At 44.4% G+C, this 23,627-nt stretch overlaps 1 non-coding gene and 1 pseudogene across 1 annotated transcript; both read left to right on the top strand.

Annotated features, from left to right (window-relative positions):
• The first annotated feature begins 3,372 nt into the window (after positions 1-3,372).
• On the top strand, positions 3,373-3,516 carry LOC135268426 (small nucleolar RNA U3; annotated as a pseudogene).
• An 11,071-nt stretch (positions 3,517-14,587) lies between these two features.
• Positions 14,588-14,690, top strand: LOC135268526 (U6 spliceosomal RNA). The gene has a single exon (XR_010336839.1). It is a non-coding gene; the product is annotated as a U6 spliceosomal RNA (small nuclear RNA).
• Positions 14,691-23,627: the final 8,937 nt, after the last annotated feature.

Here is a 23,627-nt window from a genome sequence, read left to right as displayed (position 1 = left end):
TCTACGTGGTTTTCTTTTTTATATAGAGCAGGAAAATAATGTATAAGGGTGAAAATAAATGTATTGGAATAGTATATAATTTTGGAAACTTCAAGACATAACAGTTCTGCGAGCACCATAACAGTTCATGGTTCAAATGGATGTGTGTATAAGGACCCGGGAAATTAACAACCTGGTTTCTAGAGGTCTGCTCAATTTGAAATTGCTTAATTAAAAATGCATTTTTCAGTATTTCAAATTAGAGCTGCTGCCATTGATGTAGTCAACTCATTTTCAGTTTTACCTGAGTAAAATGTAGCAGCGGGGAAATTGGCTACTTGACCCATATAAAACACTGAAACACTAAATGTAAAAACTCAAATGGAAAACTGCATGGCATTTAATGAATAGTGTGATATAAAATGTAAATATATATAATTAAGAGTGGCAGACAGACATTAGGTTTCAGATAGCTTAACTGTTACTCTAAAGGCTTTTATCATTGCTAAAATATATATATAGTTGCCAAGACAATATTTAGTAGGACTTTTTTTCAGTAAAGACTTAAAACAACGCAACAGATTTCACTGTTACTTGTGAGACATCTCCACTTTATTTCTTGCCTGCTGGATGTATAATTTTGCCAAGTCTTCAACTTCAAACAGAAGTAGCTGGCAGATCCAGATTCTGTGAATACTCACAACACAAAAGTAAGAGGGTGAAAAAAGAGGGGCTTGAGAGGTTGTACTAACTTTATTAAATATGACCTACAGAAAGACATGCCTCAAGGGTTAACCCCTGTGTCCTGAAAAAAACAAACAACTATCTTTATTGGAATCTGGGCAGGTAAATGACACACCATGACCCAACATGAAAAAAATGAGGTTTCGAATGAAAAGTTACAGATAATTTGTGCTGGACACTTTCCTTATGTGTAGGAGAACTATTTAATAATTTAGAGCAGTTTGAGATTTTAAGCACCCAATACAGCTATCAGGATCTGATTTTTGTTGAATATCTGGTTTGCACAATAGCATTCTGCAAAAAGAAACATGAGGTACAGTGAAAACTGCTGCAATCCCACTTCAATTTCAAGCCCTTGAGAAAACAAATGCCAATCTGAAATAGCTCATTCTGAGCCCACGCTGCTGGCTGGAGGCACTGTAGCCACTAGGGCCCCCACGCCCAGAGGGGTGCCCAAGGCCCTGTACTTCGACCTTCCCCAACTGATCACACAGCTGCAGGGACAGGCAGGAAGCAGGGAGCCAGTGTTGGCTGGCTTCCCAGCCAATCAGAGCTCATTAAAGAAGAAGAAAAAGGAGACACATACTGCTCTAGCAATTGACCAATTTTTTAAAAATTACTGTATGCTATGGAGAATGGTGGCTTAAGCCTATAATCTCAACACTTTGGGAGTCCCAGGCAGCTTGAGCACAAAAGTTTGAGACCAGTCTGGTCAACATAATGAGACCCTGTCTCTACAAAAAAATTTAAAAATGGCTGGGCGCGGTGCCTTATGCCTGTAATTCCAGCACTTTGGGAGGCCAAAGCAGGTGTATCACCTGAGGTCAGGAGTTCAAGACCAGCCTGACCGACATGGAGAAACCCTTTCTCTACTAAAAATACAAAATTAGCCGGCATGGTGGTACATGCCTGTAATCCCAGTTGCTCGGGAGGCTGAGGCAGGAGAATCACTTGAACCTGGGAGGCAAAGGTTGCGGTGAGCTGATATCGCACCATTACACTCCAGACTGCACAAGAGAAAAACTTCATATTGGAAAAAAAAAATACAACAAATTAGCCGGGCGTGGTGGCATATGCCTGTAATCCCAGCTACTCTGGAGGCTGTAGCAGGAGAATCACTTGAATTTGGGAAGCGGAGGGTGTGGTGAGCCGAGATCACACAATTGCACTCCAGCCAGGGAAACAAGAGCGAAACTCCGTTTCCAAAAAAAAAAAAGAAGGGCCGGGTGCGGTGGCTCACACCTGTAATCCCAGCACTTTGGGAGGCCGAGGCGGGTGGATCACGAGGTCAAGAGATTGAGACCATCCTGGTCAACATGGTGAAACCCCATCTCTACTAAAAATACAAAAAATTAGCTGGGCATGGTGGAGCATGCCTGTAATCCCAGCTACTCAGGAGGCTGAGGCAGGAGAATTGCCTGAACCCAGGTTGCGGTGAGCCGAGATTGCGCCATCGCACTCCAGCCTGGGTAACAAGAGCGAAACTCCGTCTCAAAAAAAAAAAAAAGAAAAAAAAAAAGAAAAGGAAGGGAAGAAATCTTGGTAAAAATGACCCAAAAGTAAATATGGTATTTGGTTATAGAATCCAAAGCCTCCTTTCTTCAAGCTGCTGAAGTGTCAACACGGTGTTTTAAGAGGTCACTGTGAATATATGCAGGGATTTCCCTCTAATCATTACATCCTAGGGCCTGAGAAATAGTAGGTGTCAACTGCCTGGTTCGACCACTAAGGAAACTGGAACAAAAAGAAAGCGTGGCTTGCTTAAGGCTATTGGACTTTAGAATTATGTTTTTGGGTTCCTCTTTCTGAATTATTACTACCAAAGGTCAAACAAGCAAACAAAACAAAACAAAAAAAACCCAAAAAACAAATGGAAACTGTCAAGGAGTGAAATCTACAAGGTTTGTGCTTCACAGAATTGTAGTCATTTAAATTATCAGGCCCTGCCCCCAGCCTCACCCTTTAGTCCTTGCAGTTTAAGTCCCTTCCTCAAGAGGCCATATGTGTCCCAAGCCTGGGATGGAGGCCCTGTGCTGCACTCCCACAGCAGTTTGTTCTGTTCGTGGAACTGAGTTGGTTCCCCTCCAAATCCAAATGTTGAAGTCCTAACCCCCAGTATATCGAAGAATGAGAATATTTGAAGACAAGGCCCTTAGCAGATAACTGAGGTTAGCTGAAGTCACAAGGGTGGAGCCTTAATCTGATAGCGATGGCATCTTTATAAGAAGAGGAAGAGGCCGGGAGCCATGGCTCCCACCTGTAATTCCAACACTTTGGGACACCAAGGCGGGCGGATCGCTTGAGGTCAGGAGTTTGAGACCAGCCTGGACAACATGGCAAAACCCCGTCTCTACTAAAAATACAGAAATTAGCTGGGCATGGTGTAATCCCAGGTACTTGGAAGGCTGAGGAAGGAGAATCGCTTGAACCCGGGAGGTGGAGGTTGCAGTGAGCCAAGATCGAGCCACTGCAACAAAGCGAGACTTCGTCTCAAAAAAAAAAAAAAGGAAAAAGGCCAGGCACAGTGGCTCATACCTGTAATCCCAGCACTTTGGGAGGCCAAGGCGGATGGATCATATGTGGTAAGGAGTTAAAGACCAGCCTGATCAACATGGTGAAACCCTGTCTCTACTAAAAATACAAAAAATTAAGACTATACTTTCAGGGATCATTTCTATAGTGTGTTACTAAAAATACAAAAAATTAGCTGGGCTTGGTGGCCTGTAGTCCCCACTACTCGCGAGGCTGAGACAAAAGAATCCATTGAATCCGGGAGGTGCAGTTTGCAGTGAGCTGAGATGGCGCCACTGCACTCCACCCTGGGTGACAGAGTGAGACTCTATCTAAAAAAAAAAAAAAAAAAAAGGAAGTGACACCAGCAGTGCATGTGCACCGAGGAAAGGCCTCGTGAGGACACAGGGAGAAGGCAGCCATCTGCAAGTCAAAGAGAGAGGCCTCAGGAGAGACCAAACCTGTCAGCACCTTGGACTTCCAGCCTCCAGAAAACTGTGAGAAGAATTTCTATGCCCTAGGAAGCAGACTCAGAAAGAAAAAATTTTATTGTCTAAGCCATCCAGTTATATTTTATAACAGCCCAAACTGACTACTAGAGACACTGCTCACAAGCAGCTGTAAGCCTTTTTCTTTGTTTATTTCCCCAGCTAGAATGTAAACTCCTGGAGGGCAGGAACCTGTCTGATCACTGTATCTCCAGATGCTTAGCACTGTGCCTGGGACACAGTCAACTCTCCACAAATATTTGCTGAAAGAATACCTGAGTTGTAAGACACCAGTGTTCCATTTCCTTTCCTTTTTGTATAGATAAAAAACAGAAGAGTCAAAGACTAAAAGCAGAACCATCCGTAGTCTATAATGAATGGTGCCTTCCGGAATTGTCCCTGCATCATACATACCGTTATAAGGGAATGGTCCAAAAGCAGGCAGCTAATTCATGGCAGGCCCATACTACACCAACTCTGCAGTAATAATATCACACAGCCATAAAGTTCTTTTCAGCCTTCCTCTTTCCATAGTTGCCTTGGTCTGCTTGCGCTAGCATAACAAAATACCATAGGCTGGTTGGATTGAGCAATAGCATTTATTTTCTCACAGTTTTAGAGTCTAAAGTCCAAGATCAGGGTGCCAGCATGGTCCCTTTCTAGTAAGGGCTGTTCTCCTGGTTTGCAAATGGCGGCCTTCTTGCTCTGATCTCCCCCGCTCCTGCATCCCTGAGGGCAGGGGAGGCTACTCTGTTGTCTCTTCTTTTGAAGGGCCTTAATCCCATCATGAGATCCCCATCCTTATAATCTCATCGAATCCTAATTACCACCCAAAGCTGTAACCACAAATACCATCACACTGGAAAACAGCCAGAACATATGAATTGTGGGTGGGGAGGGAAGGACATAATCATTTAGTCCATAAAAATAGTGCTTTCAGATGGGTGCGGTGGCTCACGCCTGTAATCCCAACACTTTGGGAGGCGGAGGCAGATAGATCACGAGGTCAGGAGTTCAAGACTAGTCTGACCAACATGGGGAAACCCCATCTCTACTAAAAATACAAAAATTAGGCCAGGCACGGTGGCTCACACCTGTAATCCCAGCACTTTGAGAGGTCAAGATGGGCGGATCACCTGAGGTCATGAGTCCAGCCTGACCAACATGGAGAAATCCCATCTCTACTTAAAATAAAATACAAAATTAGCCAGATGTGGTGGTGCCTGCCTGTAATCCCGCTACTTGGGAGACGGAGGCAGGAGAATTGCTTGAACCTGGGAGGTGAAGGTTGCAGTGAGCGGAGATCACACCATTTTACACTCCAGCCTGGGCAACGAGAGCAAAACTCCCATCTCAAAAAAAAAAAAAAAATAGTGCTTTCAAATTTTGGTTTCCTGTTTGCCCTTGATCACAGGCCTGAGAGAGGTGGAACATTCCACCCCATTTTTACACAGATGACAATAAATGTCCAGAGAGTACATGGTTTGTAATTCATTCCTTCATTTAACACATAATTATTGCAATCTTAATATGTGCCAGGCATGGCAGGAATCTGCCTTCTCTTTTTCCCCCTAAAGAATGTGACTACGGGCTGGGCACAGTGGTTCACCTCTGTAATCCCAGCACTTTGGGAAGCCGAGGTGGGCGGATCATCTGAGGTGAGGTGTTTGAGACCAGCCTGGCCAACATGGTGAAACCCCATCTCTACTAAAAATACTAAAATTAGCCTGGCATGGTGACCGGCAGGTGTAATCCCAGCTACTTAGGAGGCTGAGGCAGGAGAATCACTTGAACCCAGGAGGTGGAGGTTGCAGTGAGCAGAGATCGCGCCATTGCACTCCAGCCTGGGCAGCAGGGAGGGACTCCGTCTCAAAAAAAAAAAAAAAAAAGTGACTACAACCTCGGAAACATGGCAAAACCCCGTTTCTACAAAAAATACAGGAATTAGCTGGGCGTGGTGGCCTGAGCCTGTAGTCCCAGCTTCTCAGGAGGCTGAGGTGGAAGAATCAACTGAGCCTGGGAGGTTGATGCTGCAGTGAGCTGTGATTGTGCCACTGCACTCCAGCCTGGGCAACAGAGCGAGACCCTGTTTCAAAAGAAAACAAGAATGTGATAATTTAACTTTGCTGCTCCTTGTGGACTTGGCCATTTGTGTTCATTTTCCCCTCCCTCCAGCTCTGTTGTCCTGCAGATAGCAGGTGGTAGCAAATGCTGTTGGCTTGTGAGCCGTACAGTGCAGGAGTTACAAGGTCACACAGATGTGGATTTGAATCCAGGCTCCAGCATGTACTAAGTAAGTGACCTTAGGAAACTACTTGAGTGTTTAGTTTCTATTTCCTTATTCACACCATGGGGCAACCCATCCTACAGGCTAGTTATACACGAGGCACTTCTGGGTAGTACTGGTACAGCGGCCGGCATAAGGTTAGTTCTATAAAGGGTGGCTGTTATTTTTTATTTTTTTTATTTTTTTTTGAAACAGAATCTCACTCTGTCACCCAGGCTGGAGTGCAGTGGCACAATCTCGGCTCACTGCAACGTCCGCTTCCCAGGTTCAAGCGATTCTCTGCCTCAGCCTCCTGAGTAGCTGGGATTACAGGCACCCGCCACCATGCTTGGCTAATTTTTGTATTTCTAGTAGAGATGGGGTTTCACTATATTGGCCAAGCTGGTCTCGAACGCCTGACCTTGTGATTTGCCCACCTCGGCATCCCAAAGTGCTGGGATTACAGGCTTGAGCCACCACGCCCAGCCTTGGTTATTTTTTTCTATTCATACAAAACAAAACAAACGAAAAACCAACCCAGAACTATGCTTCTAGTTTAGCAGCAAAAGCACAAAGGTTCACATGAGCAGCCTCAATGGTTTCTGGAAGACACCCATAGAGCACCACTTTACATTCACACTCCACCCAAAAAGTTACACAAATACCACTATATAATTCTGAAACACATCTAAAATGTGATGGTCCTCAAGCCACATTCTCCAAGCCCCCCACCTCGCCCCTTAAGCAAAGGCACTATGAGTCCTGTCCGGCTCTAGGACAGGTTCTAGTAGCTTCCATCACATGTGCACTTTGGTGGCCTTAGATTCCTGGGCTAAACAACCAAGTCAGTGGAAAGCAGAGGCAGTGTTTGTAAGTCTCGGTTCATAGATCTGTGTGTATGAAATAGCTATTTTTATAATTTACTTGCTATTTTGAGTCCTATCCTTTTGGAGTCCTCCCCAACCCCAGGGACTTCCAGGGGCCTCTGCCCTCCGGGCATGTGTCCACTGAGGTTCTTGCAGAGCCATCCATCACTGGCTCTCCATGCCCTGCAGGCAGCAGCTCTGCCATGCCCAACCGGGGACAAGGTCATCTCTTTGCAAGGCTGCCTAGAACAGGGATATGTGATGCAAATGCCTGCAGGGAGCAGGCAAGGAGAGTTATAAGTGAACCAGGCAGTTCGCCTACTAAATACGTAAGAACATTCTTCACTTTGACAAAGAAATACGCTAGCTCCGTGTTTCTTTCAACATGAGCCATCTTTAGTCTGTCTTTTGTTTCCCCGTTTACAGGAAAAATCTTGGGTAAAGAGGGACATTCCTCTATTGCCTAGAAAGCAGCAGTGCGAGTGTCATGAATGGCAACTAACCTTTGGCCTCAGCGTAGAGACACGGCAGGGACTGGTGGACATGGTGACAAGCTAAAGCACTCATTCCCTCTCCAACACAGGCAGCCAACTGATGTTGGGACGGACTGAACCCAGTATCACCAAATTTGCCAATTCTTCAAGAGAAGACAAAATCTGAATTTTTATGTGAAATTCCCTAGTTTTTTAATACTGAATGACTGAAATTCATATGGCCAAAGAAAGCCCGTCTGCGGGTCAGATCCAGCCCAAAGTACCTCCTGTTTGTGACTTGGGACCTGGCTTCAGCCCTCAGTCACATCTCCAGGAACAGTCCCGCCTGCCAGCCAGGTTGCTGGAAAGCCCACCATCTGCTTGGCCCACCACCCTACCCAGGGGCCTTCAGCTTTTGCCTGTGGCTCAAATCCTTTCCCTGCTGGGGCTTAAGCTTTTAGAAACAAAAGCTTGGGGGAGAAAAATAAACTTGAGCTTCTTTCTGCTTTCTGCCCCATCTCATCCCTTCACTAAAAAAATAAACACAGGCCAGGCGTGGTGGCTCATGCCTGTAATCCCATCACTTTGGGAGGGCAAGGAGGGTAGATCACTTGAAGTCAGGAGTTCAAGACCAGCCTGACCAATATGGTGAAACCCCATCTCTACTGAAAATACAAAAAATTAGCCAGGTGTGGTGGCACACGCCTGTAGTCCCAGCTACTCAGGAGGCTGAGGCAGGAAAATCGCTTGAACCTGGGAGATGGAGGTTGCAGTGAGCCGAGATTGCACCACTGCACTCCAGCCTGGGGGACAGAGTGAGACTCCACCTCAAAAAAAAAAAAAAAAAAAGAAAAAGAAAATAAACACAGATTGGAAGTATCTGCTAGGAGGCAACAAAGGGAAAGGGGAAAATACCAGAACAGAATTATAGACTAATACCTCAGGCCAGGCGTGGTGACTCATGCCTATAATCTCAGCACTTTGGGAGGCCAAGGCGGGTAGATCACTAGAGGTCAGGAGTTCAAGACCAGCCTGACCAACATGGTGAAACCCTGTCTCTAAAATATATATATATGTACGTATGTATCTATCACAGCATTTTCCCTTTTATTTTTTTTAATTTTAAATTTAAAAAACTTATCTGGGCCGGGCACGGTGGCTCAAGCCTGTAATCCCAGCACTTTGGGAGGCCGAGGCTGGCGGATCACAAGGTCAAGAGATCGAGACCATCCTGGCCAACATGGTGAAACCCCATCTCTACTAAAAATACAAAAATTAGCTGGGCATGCTGGTGTGTGCCTGTAGTCCCAGCTATTCAGGAGGCTGAGGCAGGAGAATTGCTTGAACCCAGGAGGCAGAGGTTGCGGTGAGCCGAGATTGCACCACTGCACTCCAGCTTGGCATCTGCCAACAGAGTGAGACTGTGTCTCAAAAAAAAAAAAAAAAAAAAAAGACAGGAAGGAAAAAAACTTATCTGTCTTGATCGAGTTATACCCGTTTTATTTTGTATATTTCTTAAGAGTCAGGGTCTCTGTCACCCATACTGGAGTAATTATAGCTCACCGTAGCCTCAAACTCCTGGGCTCAAGCAATTATTCTGCCTGTCTCCTGAAGTGCTGGCATTACAGGCATGAACCACCATGCCATGTTGACATTGTCTTAATAATATTCTAGAATGTTCACTTTTACTGGCATAGTACCTTGTTTATTGATTCTGCCAGGGGCAATTTCTGAATTGAATAATAAGGTTTTTGAAAAAATGTGTTATAAATTTAATACAGCAAAAAGAGTTTAGCACCTTGAAGGTTTATCCGCTGAGTTAATAATAATCATATACTACTAGTTATTACTGGGCCATCACTGGTTTAAAGAACTAACATTATTACTGAGCCATTACTGATTTAAAGGACTAAAACATCACAGCCCCTATGCTCTGGGAAGGTGATAAATTTGGGAGCAGAAAGTTCAGACTCAAATTACCTTTGTTTCATCATTTTCTTTGGTGGTGGGAGAGAGATGCTGGTCTCAGTGTCATACTGATTTGGGTGGTCAGGAGGGGGGCAAGAATATTAGAAATCCACCAGATGAAAATCCTTCAAATAAGCGACCTTATTACCCTCCTGACCTATATAATCAGCATGGAGCAAACAGGAATAATTGCCCTGTGCAACCCGGGTGTGTGAGTTTGAGGGAGGGCCAGAGGAATTCAATAACCAATAACCCACATTTACCTCTTTCTTCCCTCTGAATATTTTACAGTAGAAATTACAGAAGATTTTGGTTCCTTTCCCCTAATAAAATGAAAATCATTTTTTAGAGGAAAGTACTCGAATCAGCAGAAATCAGTGGCACATGTGTGGTGAAACTCATACTGGACAGACATGGCACACATGTTCTGATCCTCTGAGACTCAGACAGTTGGTTATTTCCTGAATTCTCTTTGTGGAGATAACAAAGTTTTCAAATAGCATATATAACAAAATATATTACATCCAAGTTGATAGCCAATGATTTGATAACATTTAATATTAAGACCATTAAGATACTTAAAAGTACAGCATCTATAGTCTGCAAATTCTTCCTGTATATTGTGATCCTCGCTTTCAGTAAATAAATGTTGTACTATGGAAGCTGCATTTATTAGGCCTTGACAGTAGGTAAGTAATTAAATGACTCCAGGTATCAAAGGGTTCTTTACTCTAGGCTGGAATAAGTGAACATGCTCTCCCAATGCCTGTGTTCTCAGATAATTTTTGCAATGATGAAATTCGGCTCATATCAGCGGTAGAGAGAGGTGAGCAAGACCACTTGGTATCTAAATATGGGGCGGAGAATTCATGCAGCTGGCAGGAGATGAGACCTCTTTGGAGGAAGGCTCAGGTAGCTTTAATGTGACAAAAGCTTTCAAAATTAAAAATGTCTAGCCATTGTAGCTACAAAATCGTAACAAATAAAGAGACATGTATTGAGCACCTCTGATTGAAAGCTTTGAGTCCTTTGGTGACTAAGAAATGAATAAACAAGGTCCCTGTCCTCACAGAACTTTCACCTAACTGGAGAATCAATCATGAACCCCAGAAACTGTGATATAAAGCAGAAAGGAGAGCCATAGACCAAGAAGACCTTGATCCAAGAACTGTGGCTGCTGCTCTCCGCAAGTGCTGGTCTCAGACTGCTGACCTCAGATTCAGTTTTAGTGACACAGTGGTAACTCGGAATTGGGAGGATGCCAGGAAGAGGGATAGGGACAGAAACATAGAAACGGAACCAGTAACTGACCACTGCCCTCTCTACAGTCTTGTACCCCAACATGGCTTCCAGGAATCCCAGATTTTATCTGTTCAAGGAGAATGCCTAATGATACTAGATAGATATAGAATGTAGGGGAGTGAGGAGCTGGAAGAGATCAAAGATTCCATGGAGGAGAGGCTGAGCAGGATTCTGACCCATGAAGGCGAAGGGCACTCTGGGCGGGGAAAATTGCGGGCAGCAGCTGAGGCAGGAAACTGCAGGCCATATTTGGAAACCTATAAATAGCTTTTGTGAGTGAAAACCAGAGAGCCCTGAAGTTAGAGGGAGGGTAGAAGTAACAGGTAAGGCCAGAAAGACAGGTGGTGAACAGACTGAGACCTCCCTTCAGTCTGAGCCACACATCTTCTAAAACCTGGCAGTCAGCCTGGTGCTTGACTATTTCATCGAGGACAAATGTGACCGTTGGCAGCCACAAACCAAGAAGACCCTGATCCAAGAACTGTGGCTGCTGCTCTCCGAAAGCGCTGGTCTCAGACTGCTGACCTCGGACTGTTTTAGTGACACAGTGGTAACTCGGAATTGGGAGGATGCCAGGAAGAGGGATAGGGCCGGAAACATAGAAACGTAATCAGTAACTGACCACTGCCCTCTCTACATTCTTGTACCCCCACATGGCTTCCAAGAATCCCAGTTTTTATCTGTTCAGGAGGAATGCCTAATGATACTAGAGCAGGGCCTCACGTTGTTTACGCAAGGAAGGAGAAACTGCCTTAACACAGCAAGGAATTTAACAAGGAATAAAACAAACTGAGAATTCTGATCCTGCCGGGTAATAAGAGATCATCCACAAGAGGCAACTGTTAATTTAAAATATCATGGCATTGATGCAGTAGGGTCAATAGCCTCTGAATGGATTTCTCACCTTTGCATGTTTCCCTTTATTTTTCTGCTTGAATTCCAATTAGTCTTAGCCTAACAATAGCTTTTTTTTTTTTTTTTGAGGGAGAGTCTTGCTTTGTCACCCAGGCTGGAGTGCAGTGGAACAATCTTGGCTTACTGCAATGTCTGTCTCCTGGGTTTAAGTGATTCTCCTGCCTCAGCCTCCTGACTATCTGGGACTACAGAAGCGTGTCACCATGCCCAGCTAATTTTTATATTTTTAGTAGAGATGGAGTTTCACCAGGTTGGCCAGGCTGGTCTCGAAGCCCTGGCCTCAAGTGATCCACCTGCCTCAGCCTCCCAAAGTGTTGGGATTACAGGTGTGAGCCACTGCACTTGGCCCAATAATGGCTTTTTTAAAAAAAACAAAAAACAGGGTTTCACCATCTTGGTTAGGCTGGTCTTGAACTCCTGACCTCAGGTGATCTGCCCGCCTTGGCCTCCAAAGAGCTTGGATTACAGGCGTGAGCCACCACGCCCAGCCAATAATGGCTTTTTATTTTATTTTATTATTATTATTTTTTAAATGGGGTTTCACCATGATGGCCAGGCTGGTCTTGAACTCCTGACCTCAGGTGATCCACCCACCTCAGCCTCCCAAAGTGCTAGGATTACAGGCGTGAGCCACCGCGCCCAGCTCAATAATGGCTTTTTATAGCCAACGAAAACACTTGGAATACATAAAAGCTCTAAAATAAAAAATACAGCGCTACTATATTGTAAGCATTCAAGAGATCTTTTTTTTTTTTTTTTTTTTTTTTGGAGACAGAGTTTTGCTCCTGTTACCCAGACTGGAGTGCAATGGCACGATCTCGGCTCACCGCAACCTCCGCCTCCTGGGTTCAGGCAATTCTCCTGCCTCAGCCTCCTGAGTAGCTGGGATTACAGGCATGTGCCACCATGCCCAGCTAATTTTTTGTATTTTTAGTAGAGACGGGGTTTCACCATGTTGACCAGGATGGTCTCGATCTCTTGACCTCGTGATCCACCCGCCTCGGTCTCCCAAAGTGCTGGTATTACAGGCGTGAGCCACTGCGCCCGGCCCAAGAGATCTTTGATAAGCACAATAAAACCCCATGATAATGCACTCATCAAAAATATGATTTCATTTTATTTATTTATTCTTGAGACAGTGTCTTGCTCTGTCACCCAGGTTGGAGTATGGTCGTGTGATCACTGCTCACTGCAGCCTCAACCTCTTGGGGTTAAGTGACACTCCCGCCTCAGCCTCCTGACTAGCTGGGAATACAGGCACACGCCACCATGCCTGGCTAACTTTTTAAAAAATTTTTTGTAGAGATGGAGTCTCACTATGTTGCCCAGGTTGGTCTTGAACTCCTGAGTTAAAGTTATCCCTCTGCCTTGGCCTTTCAAAGTGCTGGGATTACAGGCATGAGATACTGTACCTGGCAAAAAATATTATTTTTTTTTTTCTTTTGAGATGGAGTCTCACTCTGTCACCCAAGGCTGGAGTGCAGTGGTGCAATCTCAGCTCCCTGCAACCTCCACCTCCTGGGTTCAAGTGATTCTCCTGTCTCCTGTCTCAGCCTCCCGAGTAGCTGGGACTACAGGAACTTGCCACCATGCCCAGCTAATTTTTGTATTTTCAGTAGAGTCAGGGTTTCACCACATTGGCCAGGCCAGTCTCAAACTCCTCACCTCAGGTGATCTGCCCCCGCTTGGCCTCCCAAAGTGCTGGGATTATAGGCATGAGCCACTGTGCCCAGCCAAAAATATAATTTTAGATATGATGCAGAATTGATAACTGGCTCTCATTCCCTGCCTAGCCCCTAAACCAGGCAGGTAGAGGGAGGTCTTACAGCGGAGGTCAAGGCCATAAAGGTGGGAAAAAGGCATGGGAACTTGTTTCACAGAGAGAAGAGGTGAAGGGTAAATCTCGTCCTAATTATTCTCCCAGCTGAATTTCTGAATCTGGCCAGCTAACTGGGACATTTCCCGAATCACTAATGCAGCTCTGGACTCAGAATTGTCCCGGTAATATTTAACTTGGGGCTGACCACCACCACCAGGTGGCATCAAATCACAACTGAGTCTGGCATGAATTTATTTTTTATTTATTTAAAAATTATGCCAGTGAGTTGTAAATTTCTCGTGTGACTCAAAAAAAAAATAGTAATAATTAAAAAATTAAAAAATAAAATATGGCCGGGCACGGTGGCTCAAGCCTGTAATCCCAGCACTTTGGGAGGCCGAGGCGGGTGGATCACGAGGTCAAGAGATCGAGACCATCCTGGTCAACATGGTGAAACCCCGTCTCTACTAAAAATACAAAAAATTAGCTGGGCATGGTGGCGCGTGCCTGTAATCCCAGCTACTCAGGAGGCTGAGGCAGGAGAATTGCCTGAACCCAGGAGGCGGAGGTTGCGGTGAGCCGAGATCGTGCCATTGCACTCCAGCCTGGCTAACAAGAGCGAAACTCCGTCTCAAAAAAAAAATAAATAAATAAAATAAAATAAAAAAATAAAAATAAAATATGCCGGGCGCGGTGGCTCACGCCTGTAATCCCAGTACTTTGGGAGGCCGAGATGGGTAGATCACGAGGTTAGGAGTTCAAGACCAGCCTGGCCGACGTGCTGAAACCCCACCTCTAAAAAATAAAAATAAAAATAACAATAGAAAAAAAAAATTTTTTTTTTTTGTAGAGACAGGGTATTGCTATGCTGCCCAGGCTGGTCTCAGACCCCAGCGCTCAAGCGATCCACCTGCTTCAGCCTCCCAAAGTGCTGAGATTCCAAGCCTGAGTTGCTGTGCCTGGCCTGGCATGAATTTAGATAGGGCATTGAACTCCCAAATTCTTTACAGCTAGCTAGACTGACCCACACTGGTCATTTTGTTGTTAACCCTGCAAGAAATTGTAACCTTCCATTGCATATGACTGATTTCTTTGGATCTCAGTTATAATTATAATAGGATTTACTGTATTAATTTATAACCAATAATTGATGAAAGTACTCTCTTAGTAAACTAAAGGCCAAAGAACATTAAATTAGATATTGTGCTAATTATACACATAAATATAATATATATACACACAAACACACACAGTGGTTGCTTTGGCAGCATATATACTAAAACTGGAAGGATACAGAGAAGATTAGCATGGCCCCTGCACAAAGATAACACTTTTATTTAACTTAAAAAAAAAAGAAAAGAAAACCGGGTGCCTTCCAGAGACCCCTGGGGGCACCCCCAGGACCTCCCGGGAATTTTTTTTTTTATAATAAAAAAAAATAGGCAGGGAGTGGTGGCTCACGCCTGTAATCCAAGCACTTTGGAGGCCAAGGTGGGCAGATCACCTGAGGTCGGGAGTTCAAGACCAGCCTGACCAACATGGTGAAATCTCGTCTTAAAAATAAATAAATAAAAAATATAAAAAAAAATAAGAAAACCAATAAATACACACATTCCCCTCATAGCTTGAATTAATTAATTAATTAATTATTTTTTGAGACAGGGTCTTACTCTGTCGCCCAGACTGCAGTGCAATGGCACAATCTTGGTTCATTGCAACCTCTGCCTCCCAGGCTCAAGTGATTCTCCTGCCTCAGCCACCCAACTAGCTGGGATTACAGGCATGCACCACTACCACCTGGCTAATTTTTTTTTGGTATTTTTAATAGAGGTGGGGTTTCACCATGTTGGTCAGGCTGGTCTCGAACTTCTGACCCCAAATCATCCACCCTGCTCAGCCTCCCAACGTGCTGGTATTACAGGTGTGAGCCGCCATGCCTGGCTGAGTTTATTTATTACTGAAATTTTCAGGCTGGGCATGGTGGCTCACACCTGTAATACCAGCACGTTGGGAGGCTGAGGCTAGAGGACCACCCAAGGCTACGAGTTCAAGACCTGCCTGGGCAATAAAGTGAGACCCCATCTCTACAAAAATTACACAAGTTAGCTGGGCATGGGCATATGTGCCTGTAGTCCCAGCTACTCAGGAGGCTGAGGTGGGAGGGTGCTTGAGCCCAGCAGGTCAAGGCTATGTGAGCTATGATCATGCCACTGCACTTTAGCCTGAGCCACAGAGTGAGACTGTGTCTCAAAAAACCCAAGAGAGACAAAGAGACAAAGAAAAAATGAAGGCCGGGCATGGTGGCTCACACGTGTAATCCTAGCACTTTGGGAGGCTGAGGTGAGAAGATTGCTTTAGCGCAGGAATTTCAGACAGCCTGGGCAACATGGCAAAACCCTGTCTCTACATAAACTTACAAAAATTAGCCAGTGTAGTGGTGTGTGCCTGTAGTTCCAGCTATCAGGAGGCTGAGGTGGGAGGATTGCTTGAGCCTTAGAGGTTGAGGCTGCAGTGAGCCTTGATCACACCACTGCACTCCAGCCTGGGAGTCAGAGTGAAACTCTGTCTCAAAAAACAAAACAAAACAAAAACAAAAACAAAAAAAAGGAAAAGAAAAAATGGAAAAAGGTACTATAAAAAAGTGAACTGGGCTGGGCATGGTGGCTCAGACCTGTAACCCAAGCACTTCGGGAGGCCAAGGTGGGTGGATCACTTGAGGTCAGGAGTTCAAGACCAGCCTGGCCAACATGCTGAAACTCTGTCTCTACCAAAAAAAAAAAAAAAAAAAAAAAAAAAATTAGCCAGCACATGGTGGTATGTACAGGTACATGCTGGTGGCATGCACCTGTACTTGCAGCTACTCAGGAGGCTGAGGTGGGAGAATTGCTGGAATCAGGGAGACAGAGGTTGTAGTTAGCCAAGATTGCACCATTGCACTCTAGCCTGGGTGACAGAGTGAGACTCCATCCCAAGAAATACAGTGGAAAGAGTTGCTGAAATTTTCCTCTGATAAAATAGTTATTGGACCCTTGAAGTTGGCTTATTATTTATTTTCCATCAATATCACCCTGTACGTAATGCTTTTCAAGTAGGAGATGTCTTGGTAAGTAGGAATTATTTGCAGTTTCTTTCCCCCCACAGCCCCCGCAGTTTCAATTAAATCTTATTTTGCTTTTCATTCCTCTGAAAATTAACAATACAGGGATGAAGAACTGTGCCTGTCTTGCACTACTGTGTACTGTTCTTGCACTAAGAATAGTGCTTCACATCATAAGCGCTGCATGTGTTGCCGTTATTAGTGATCTTTGCAGTGATGCCTGTGCTCATAGATCACATGGACACACTCCCTCTTGCTGCCGTCTCTGCTCCATTCACCTGCCTAAGACAGGTACTGAATGTCACACACACACCATTCTGTGGCTACTCCTTGAATGGTTCACTGAACATTTTAGATGGCTTCCCTCTTACAAAGTTTCTTTTTTTTTTAAAGATGGGGTTTCACCATGATGGCCAGGCTGGTCTTGAACTCCTGACCTCAGGTGATCCACCCACCTCGGCCTCCCAAAGTGCTAGGATTACAGGCGTGAGCCACCGCGCCCGGCCTCAAAGTTTCTTTTTTTTTTGAGACAGAGTCTCACTCTGTCACCCAGGCTGTAATGCAGTGGCATGATCTTGGCTCACTGCAACCTCCACCTCCTGGGTTCAAGCAATTCTCCTGCCTCAGCCTCCTAAGTAGCTGGGACTGCAGGTGCGCACCACCAGAGCAAGACTCTGTCGCAAAAAAAGTGACCCAAAAGAAAGGGGGAAGAGACCAGGTGCAGTGGCGCACACCTGTAATCTCAGTACATTGGGAGGCTGACAGGTGGATCACATGAGGCCAGGAGTTTGAGACCAGCCTGACCAATATGGCAAAATCCTCTTTCTACTAAAAATACAAAAATTAGCCATGAGTGGTGCCGCACGCCTGTAATCCCAGCTACTCAGGTTACTGAGGCATGAGAATCTCTTGAACTTGGAGGTGGAGGTTGCAGTGAGCTGAGATTATGCCACTGCACTCCAGCCTGGGCAACAGAGCTAGACCCTGTCTCAAAAAAAAAAAAAAAAAAAAAAAGAATCGAGGAAGAGTCTTCGTAATTGACAATATAGAACATAAAGCAAAAAATATACAATAAGAGGAAAAGAAGGGTGTTACATGCTGATGAATGATAGAGCAAATGATAGAGCAAGAAGTAACTGAAAAAACTACAGGAAGAAACAGATAAATCAGGTTAAAATATTTTAACATATACCTTTCAGAAATTGATAAATTTGGCCAGGCATGGTGGCTCACGCCTGTAATCCCAGCACTTTGGGAGGCCAAGGTGGGTGGTTCATGAGGTCAAGAGATCGAAACCATCCTGGCCAACACAGTGAAACCCTGTCTTTACAAAAAATACAAAAATTAGCTGGGTGTGGTGGTCTGCGCTTGTAGCCTCAGCTACTCGGGAGGCTGAGGCAGAACTGCTTGAACCCGGGAGGTGAAGACTGCAGTGAGCTGAGACTGCACCACTACACTCCAACCTGGTGACAGAGCAAGACTCTGTCTCAAAAAAAAAAAAAAGAAATTGATAAATTGGAATTACGGTTGTAAGTGATCATGCCCAGCTCAATTTTTCTTTGGATTGATTGATTGATTGATTGATTGATTGATTGAGACAGGGTCTCACTCTGTTGCCCAGGCTGGAATGCAGCGGTGCAATCTCAGCTCATTGCAACCTCCGCCTCCCAGGCTCAAGCAATCCTTCCACCCCAGTCTCCCAAGTAGCTAGAACTACAGGCAGGCACCACCACACCTGGCTAATTTTTGCATTCTTTTGTAGAGACGAAGTTTTGCATGTTGCCCAGGTTAGTCTTGAATTGCTAGGCTCAAGTGTTCTACCTGCTTTGGCCTCCCAAAGTGAGGGATTATAGGCATGAGCCACAGCACCTGGCCTTTTCGATTTAAATTTCTCTTTTGAGATAATATTAGCCGGGCACAGTGGCTCACGTCTGTAATCCCAGCACTTTGGGAGGCCGAGGCGGGTGGATCATGAGGTCAAGAGATCGAGACCATCCTCGTCAACATGGTGAAACCCCGTCTCTCCTAAAAATACAAAAAATTAGCTGGGCACGGTGGCTCGTGCCTGTAATCCCAGCTACTCAGGAGGCTGAGGCAGGAGAATTGCCTGAACCTAGGAGGCGGAGGTTGTGGTGAGCCGAGATCGCGCCATTGCACTCCAACCTGGGTAACGAGCGAAACTCCGTCTCAAAAAAAGAAAAAAAAATTATTAGATGTATTCAATACAATTTGAGAGTCTGTTTTTTAATTGGTGAATTTAATTAATTGTTATTTATTACAACTCATTATAAGTACATATTTCTGCCTTTTTATTCTATATTTTTCATTTACTACAGGTCTTGGTCTGTTTTGTGTTGCTGTTAACAGAATAAGGCTGGGTAATTTATCAAGAGGTTTATTTGGCTCAGGATTCTGGTGGCCGGAAGGTTCAAGATGGGGTAGCTGCATCAGGTGAAGGCCTCAGGCTGCTTCCACTCATGGTGGAAAGAGGAAGGGGAATGGGAGTGTGCATAGAGATCTCTCTTGACCAGTCAAGAGAGAAAGCAACGGAGAGAAACCAAGGAAGCTGGACTCTTTAACAACCCACTCTCTGGAAAACTAATTCATTCCTGCAAGAGTGAGAATGTGCTCCTGGGAGAGCATTAATCTATTCATGAGAGATCCACCCCCATGACCCAAACACCTTCCACTAGGTCCCACCTCCCAACACTGCCATATTGGGAATCAAATTTCTTTCTTTCTTTTTTTTTTTTTTTTTTGAGAAGCAGTTTCACTCTTGTTGCCCGGGCTGGAGCGCAATGGCACGACCTCAGCTCACTGCAACCTCCGCCTCCTGGTTTCAAGCAATTCTCCTGCCTCAGCCTTCTAAGTAGCTGAGATTACAGGCACCTGCTACCATGCCTGGCTAATTTTTTTTTATTTTTAGTAGAGAAGGAATTTCACTGTGTTGGCCAGGCTGGTCTCAAACTCAATCCACCCACTTCGACCTACTGAAGTGCTGGGATTACAGGCGTGAGCCACTGCGCCCAGCCGGGAATCAAATTTTAACATGAGTTTTGGTAGGGACACACCATATCCAACCCATAACACTACACGTTTTTCTTTTCCCTTTTCTTCTTTTCATTGGATTTTTTTTTTTTTTTTTTTTTTAGACAGAGTTTTGCTCTTGTTACCCAGGCTGGAGTGCAATGGCGTGATCTCGGCTCACCGCAACCTCCGCCTCCTGGGTTCAGGCAATTCTCCTGCCTCAGCCTCCTGAGTAGCTGGGATTACAGGCACGAGTCACCGTGCCCAGCTAATTTTTTTGTATTTTTAGTAGAGACGGGGTTTCACCATGTTGACCAGGATGGTCTCGATCTCTTGACCTCGTGATCCACCCACCTCGGCCTCCCAAAGTGCTGGGATTACCCAGCCTGGATTGTTGTTTTTATTGTTCTTGCTTGCTTAAATGTTAAGCATTCCAGTATGCCTGGAACCTCTAAACTTCAAAGTTCATGTGTGTCTGTTGCATCACACTAGGAATTCTTCTTTTTTTATTTTTTGAGATGGAGTCTTGAGCTGTCATCTAAGTTGTAGTGCAGTGGTGTGATCTCAGCTCACTGCAACCTCTGCCTTCCGGGTTCAAGTGATTCATGAGGCTGAAGCAGGAGAATCACTTGAACCTGGAACTACAGACATGTGCCACCACTCCTGGCTAATTTTTTGTATTTTTGGTAGAGCTGGGGTTTCACCATGTTCCGGGATGGTCTTGAATTCCTGACCTCAAGTGATCCGGCTGCCTCAGCCTCCCAAAGTGTTGGGACTACAGGCATGAGACACCATGTCCATCCCACACTAGGAATTAGATGTCAATGGAACCTCAAAAATCTATCATTTACCCAAGTGGATCTAAAACAGGGTGTGTATGTGAGAATTACCCGAAAGCTTCTGAAAAACATAGATTCTTGGACCTCACTTTCAGAGATGCTGGTTCAGTAGGTCTGGATACAGCCCTTATTCTAATGCAAGCCCTTGATTTTGATACAAGTGGTTCATAGACTACATTGTGCAAATACTGTTCTAATCTAACCTCTTTTTTTTTTTTTTTTGGGTCTTAAAACAGAGGTGGAGTCTCACTTTGGCATCCAGGCTGGTCTCAAACTCCTGGGCTCAAGCAATCCTCCTGCCTTGGCCTCCCAAAGTGCTGGGATTACAGGTGTGAGACACTGCATCTGGTCCAACCTCGAAATTTTCCGGATGGTAAGCTTTACACTTACTGGTTGCCCTTCAAATATTGTTTTTTTTTTTTTTTTTAAGGCCAGGCTCAATGGCTCATGCCTGTAATCTCAGCACTTTCGGAGGCTGAGGCGGGTGGATTACGTGAGGTCAGGAGTTAGAGACCTGCCTGGCCAACATGGTGAAACCCATCTTTACTAAAAATACACACACACACACACACACACACACACACACACACACAAAATTAGCCAGGTGTGGTGGCGGATGCCTGTAATCCCAGCTACTCAGTAGGCTAAGGCAGGAGAATTGTTTGAACCTGGGAGGCAGAGGTTGCAGTGAGGTGAGATTGCACTACTGCAGTCCAGCCTGGGCAACTAGAGTGAAACTCGGTCTCAAAAATAAAATAAAATAAATACTACTTTTTTTTAATTAAAAAAATTTTTTTTTGAGATGGAGTCTCTGTCACTCAGGCTGGAGGTGCAGTGGCACGATGTTGGCTCACTGCAACCTCTGGCTCCCCGATTCAAGCGATTTTCCTGCCTCAACCTCTCAAGTAGCTGGGATTACAGGTGCCTGCTACCACACCCAGCTAATTTTTGTATTTTTTGTAGACATGGGGTTTCATCAAGTTGGCCAGCCTGGTCTCCAACTCTTTGCCTCAAGCGATTCACCTGTCTTGACCTCCCAAAGTGCTGGGATTATAGGTGTGAGCCATCATGCCCAGCCAAGAAGCTAGGATTTGAACCCAAATCTGTTTATTCCATTATCTTCCACTGTTTTCAAAGAGAATCCGATCCCAAGAAGCCCACAGTATAGAGGGAAAGACACAAATAATCTCATTCTATGGTTCATGTTGGCATCCAAGGCAGTGCTATGCAGATAGTAACACTTAATAAACATCAATGAAAAGAAGGCGTGAACTTATCCTGGTTTCTTACTTATTTTTCTTTTTTTTATGGAGTTTCGCTCTTGTTACCCAGGCTGGAGTGCAATGGCGCGATCTCGGCTCACCGCAACCTCCGCCTCCTGGGTTCAGGCAATTCTCCTGCCTCAGCCTCCTGAGTAGCTGGGATTACAGGCACACGCCACCACGCCCAGCTAATTTTTTGTATTTTTAGCAAAGACGGGGTTTCACCATGTTGACCAGGATGGTCTCGATCTCTTGACCTCGTGATCCACCCGCCTCGGCCTCCCAAAGTGCTGGGATTACAGGCGTGAGCCACTGTGCCCGGCCCTCTTACTTATTTTTCTATTGATGGTTTCTAAGTCAGGGGAATCACAATCTGGTAAGAAGCAGCAAAGAGGACTGTTAAGGAAACATAAATTTGGAGACAAAATAAAGCCTATGTCACACAGTGATTTTTTTTCCTCTCAAAGCTACTGTAACAGGTCATCAGTCATTTTATGAACACGTCCATTTTAAACCAGGGCTACTTTCATTTTGTACTATTTATGTTTCTAATATATTCAATAAAAGCCACTAAAGAATACAAAAATATAATTTTAGTATTATTTTCTCTTTCCCGTCTTCAGTTTTATAATGCTGATGTTGAACACAATAGAGCAAGCAACTATATGTAAGTAGAAATTACTGAGGGGAATTTGCGTATGAAATACACACCTTTTACTGCCTTAGTTGGCTTTGTTAACTAGGTTATAAATAGTACAGCTGACATACCAGAAGCGGAAAGCACTTTTTGATGAGCACATGCTATGAATGGAAGAAGTGTTCAAACACAGTGTTTAATTTGGAAAGCTTTCATTAGAACTAGCTAAAAGGGAAAGTGGTTTATTTCCTAATCATAGCCTGCTTAAGAATCCAATCATATAGAAAGATTTATGGAAAAGCTTTCTAAAAACAGATATTTCTGCTTTGATTTGGGTAAACAAGTGATACATTTAATCTATAAACATATGTTGACGGTGTTGGTGATCACTTTAAAAAAAATTAAACTTTGGGAGGCTGAGGTGGGCGATCACAAGGTCACTAGATCAAGACCATTCTGGCCAACATGGTGAAACTCCATCTCTAGTAAAAATACAAAAATTAGCTGGGTGTGGTAGCATGCACCTATAGTCCCAGCTACTTGGGAGGCAGAGGCAGGAGAATTGCTTGAACCCGGGAGGCGGAGGCTGCAGTGAGCCGAGATCACACCACTGCACTCCAGCCTGGTCAACAGAATGAGACTCCATCTGAAAAAAAAAAACAAAACAAAAAGAAAAGTGAGCAGTTCCTTGGATTAAATAATTTCCTGCTGGGTATATGTGGAGAGGCAAAGGAAGTCACAGGACTAAAATATAAAATTGGGGGATTTCCCCCTCTGGGGTCCCCTTCCACTCAGTGTGGAAGCTGCTTTCCTCTCCGGGATTCCATCTTTGGGTCCCCTTCCACAGTCTTCGTGGAAGCTTTCTCTCTCATCTTTTTCTCTTTCTCTGCCCAAATAAATCACTTTTCTACAAAAAAAAAAAAAAAAAAGATATAAAATTGGATAGTGCAGTTTATATTTATACCACTTTCAAAAGAGAAAGCTCATACTATGTCATTTTGCTGAAATCACATACTGGAATTTGAAATGTTGAAAACTATTTGAAGAACTTTATTGAGTTAGAACAAAAAGATGCCACTCATTTTGACTGCACAAACATAAAAATTATCATTAATAGGGCAGTATTTTTGCTGGTGTTTATACTGCTAGAGGGCAAAAATTCAATAAATGTTACTATGCAGGCTGTTTCAATCATTACAAGCTATAGGCACAAAGGCTGGTGATGACTTTTGTAAATGACAAATATAAAATCTGCAGACATCATTATATTTTTATAGGATGCAATAATTGGGTTTTCAAGCCTTTGTTTAGTTTTGCTATGGCTGTGAAGCAACTATGACACAGATTTAATGCTGCTACTCATCCCAATGACAGTAGAGGTGAGAGGACTAGGGACAATTTTTTTCTTCCCACACATTTGTTTTTAGCCATCTA

This window comes from Aotus nancymaae, unplaced genomic scaffold (genome assembly GCF_030222135.1).
Source record: "Aotus nancymaae isolate 86718 unplaced genomic scaffold, 86718_ANA_hifiasm-v0.15.2.pri h1tg000040l, whole genome shotgun sequence".
Lineage (NCBI taxonomy): Eukaryota > Metazoa > Chordata > Mammalia > Primates > Aotidae > Aotus > Aotus nancymaae.
Note: the sequence above shows the minus strand (reverse complement) of the source record. Positions and strands in the feature narration are given on the sequence as shown.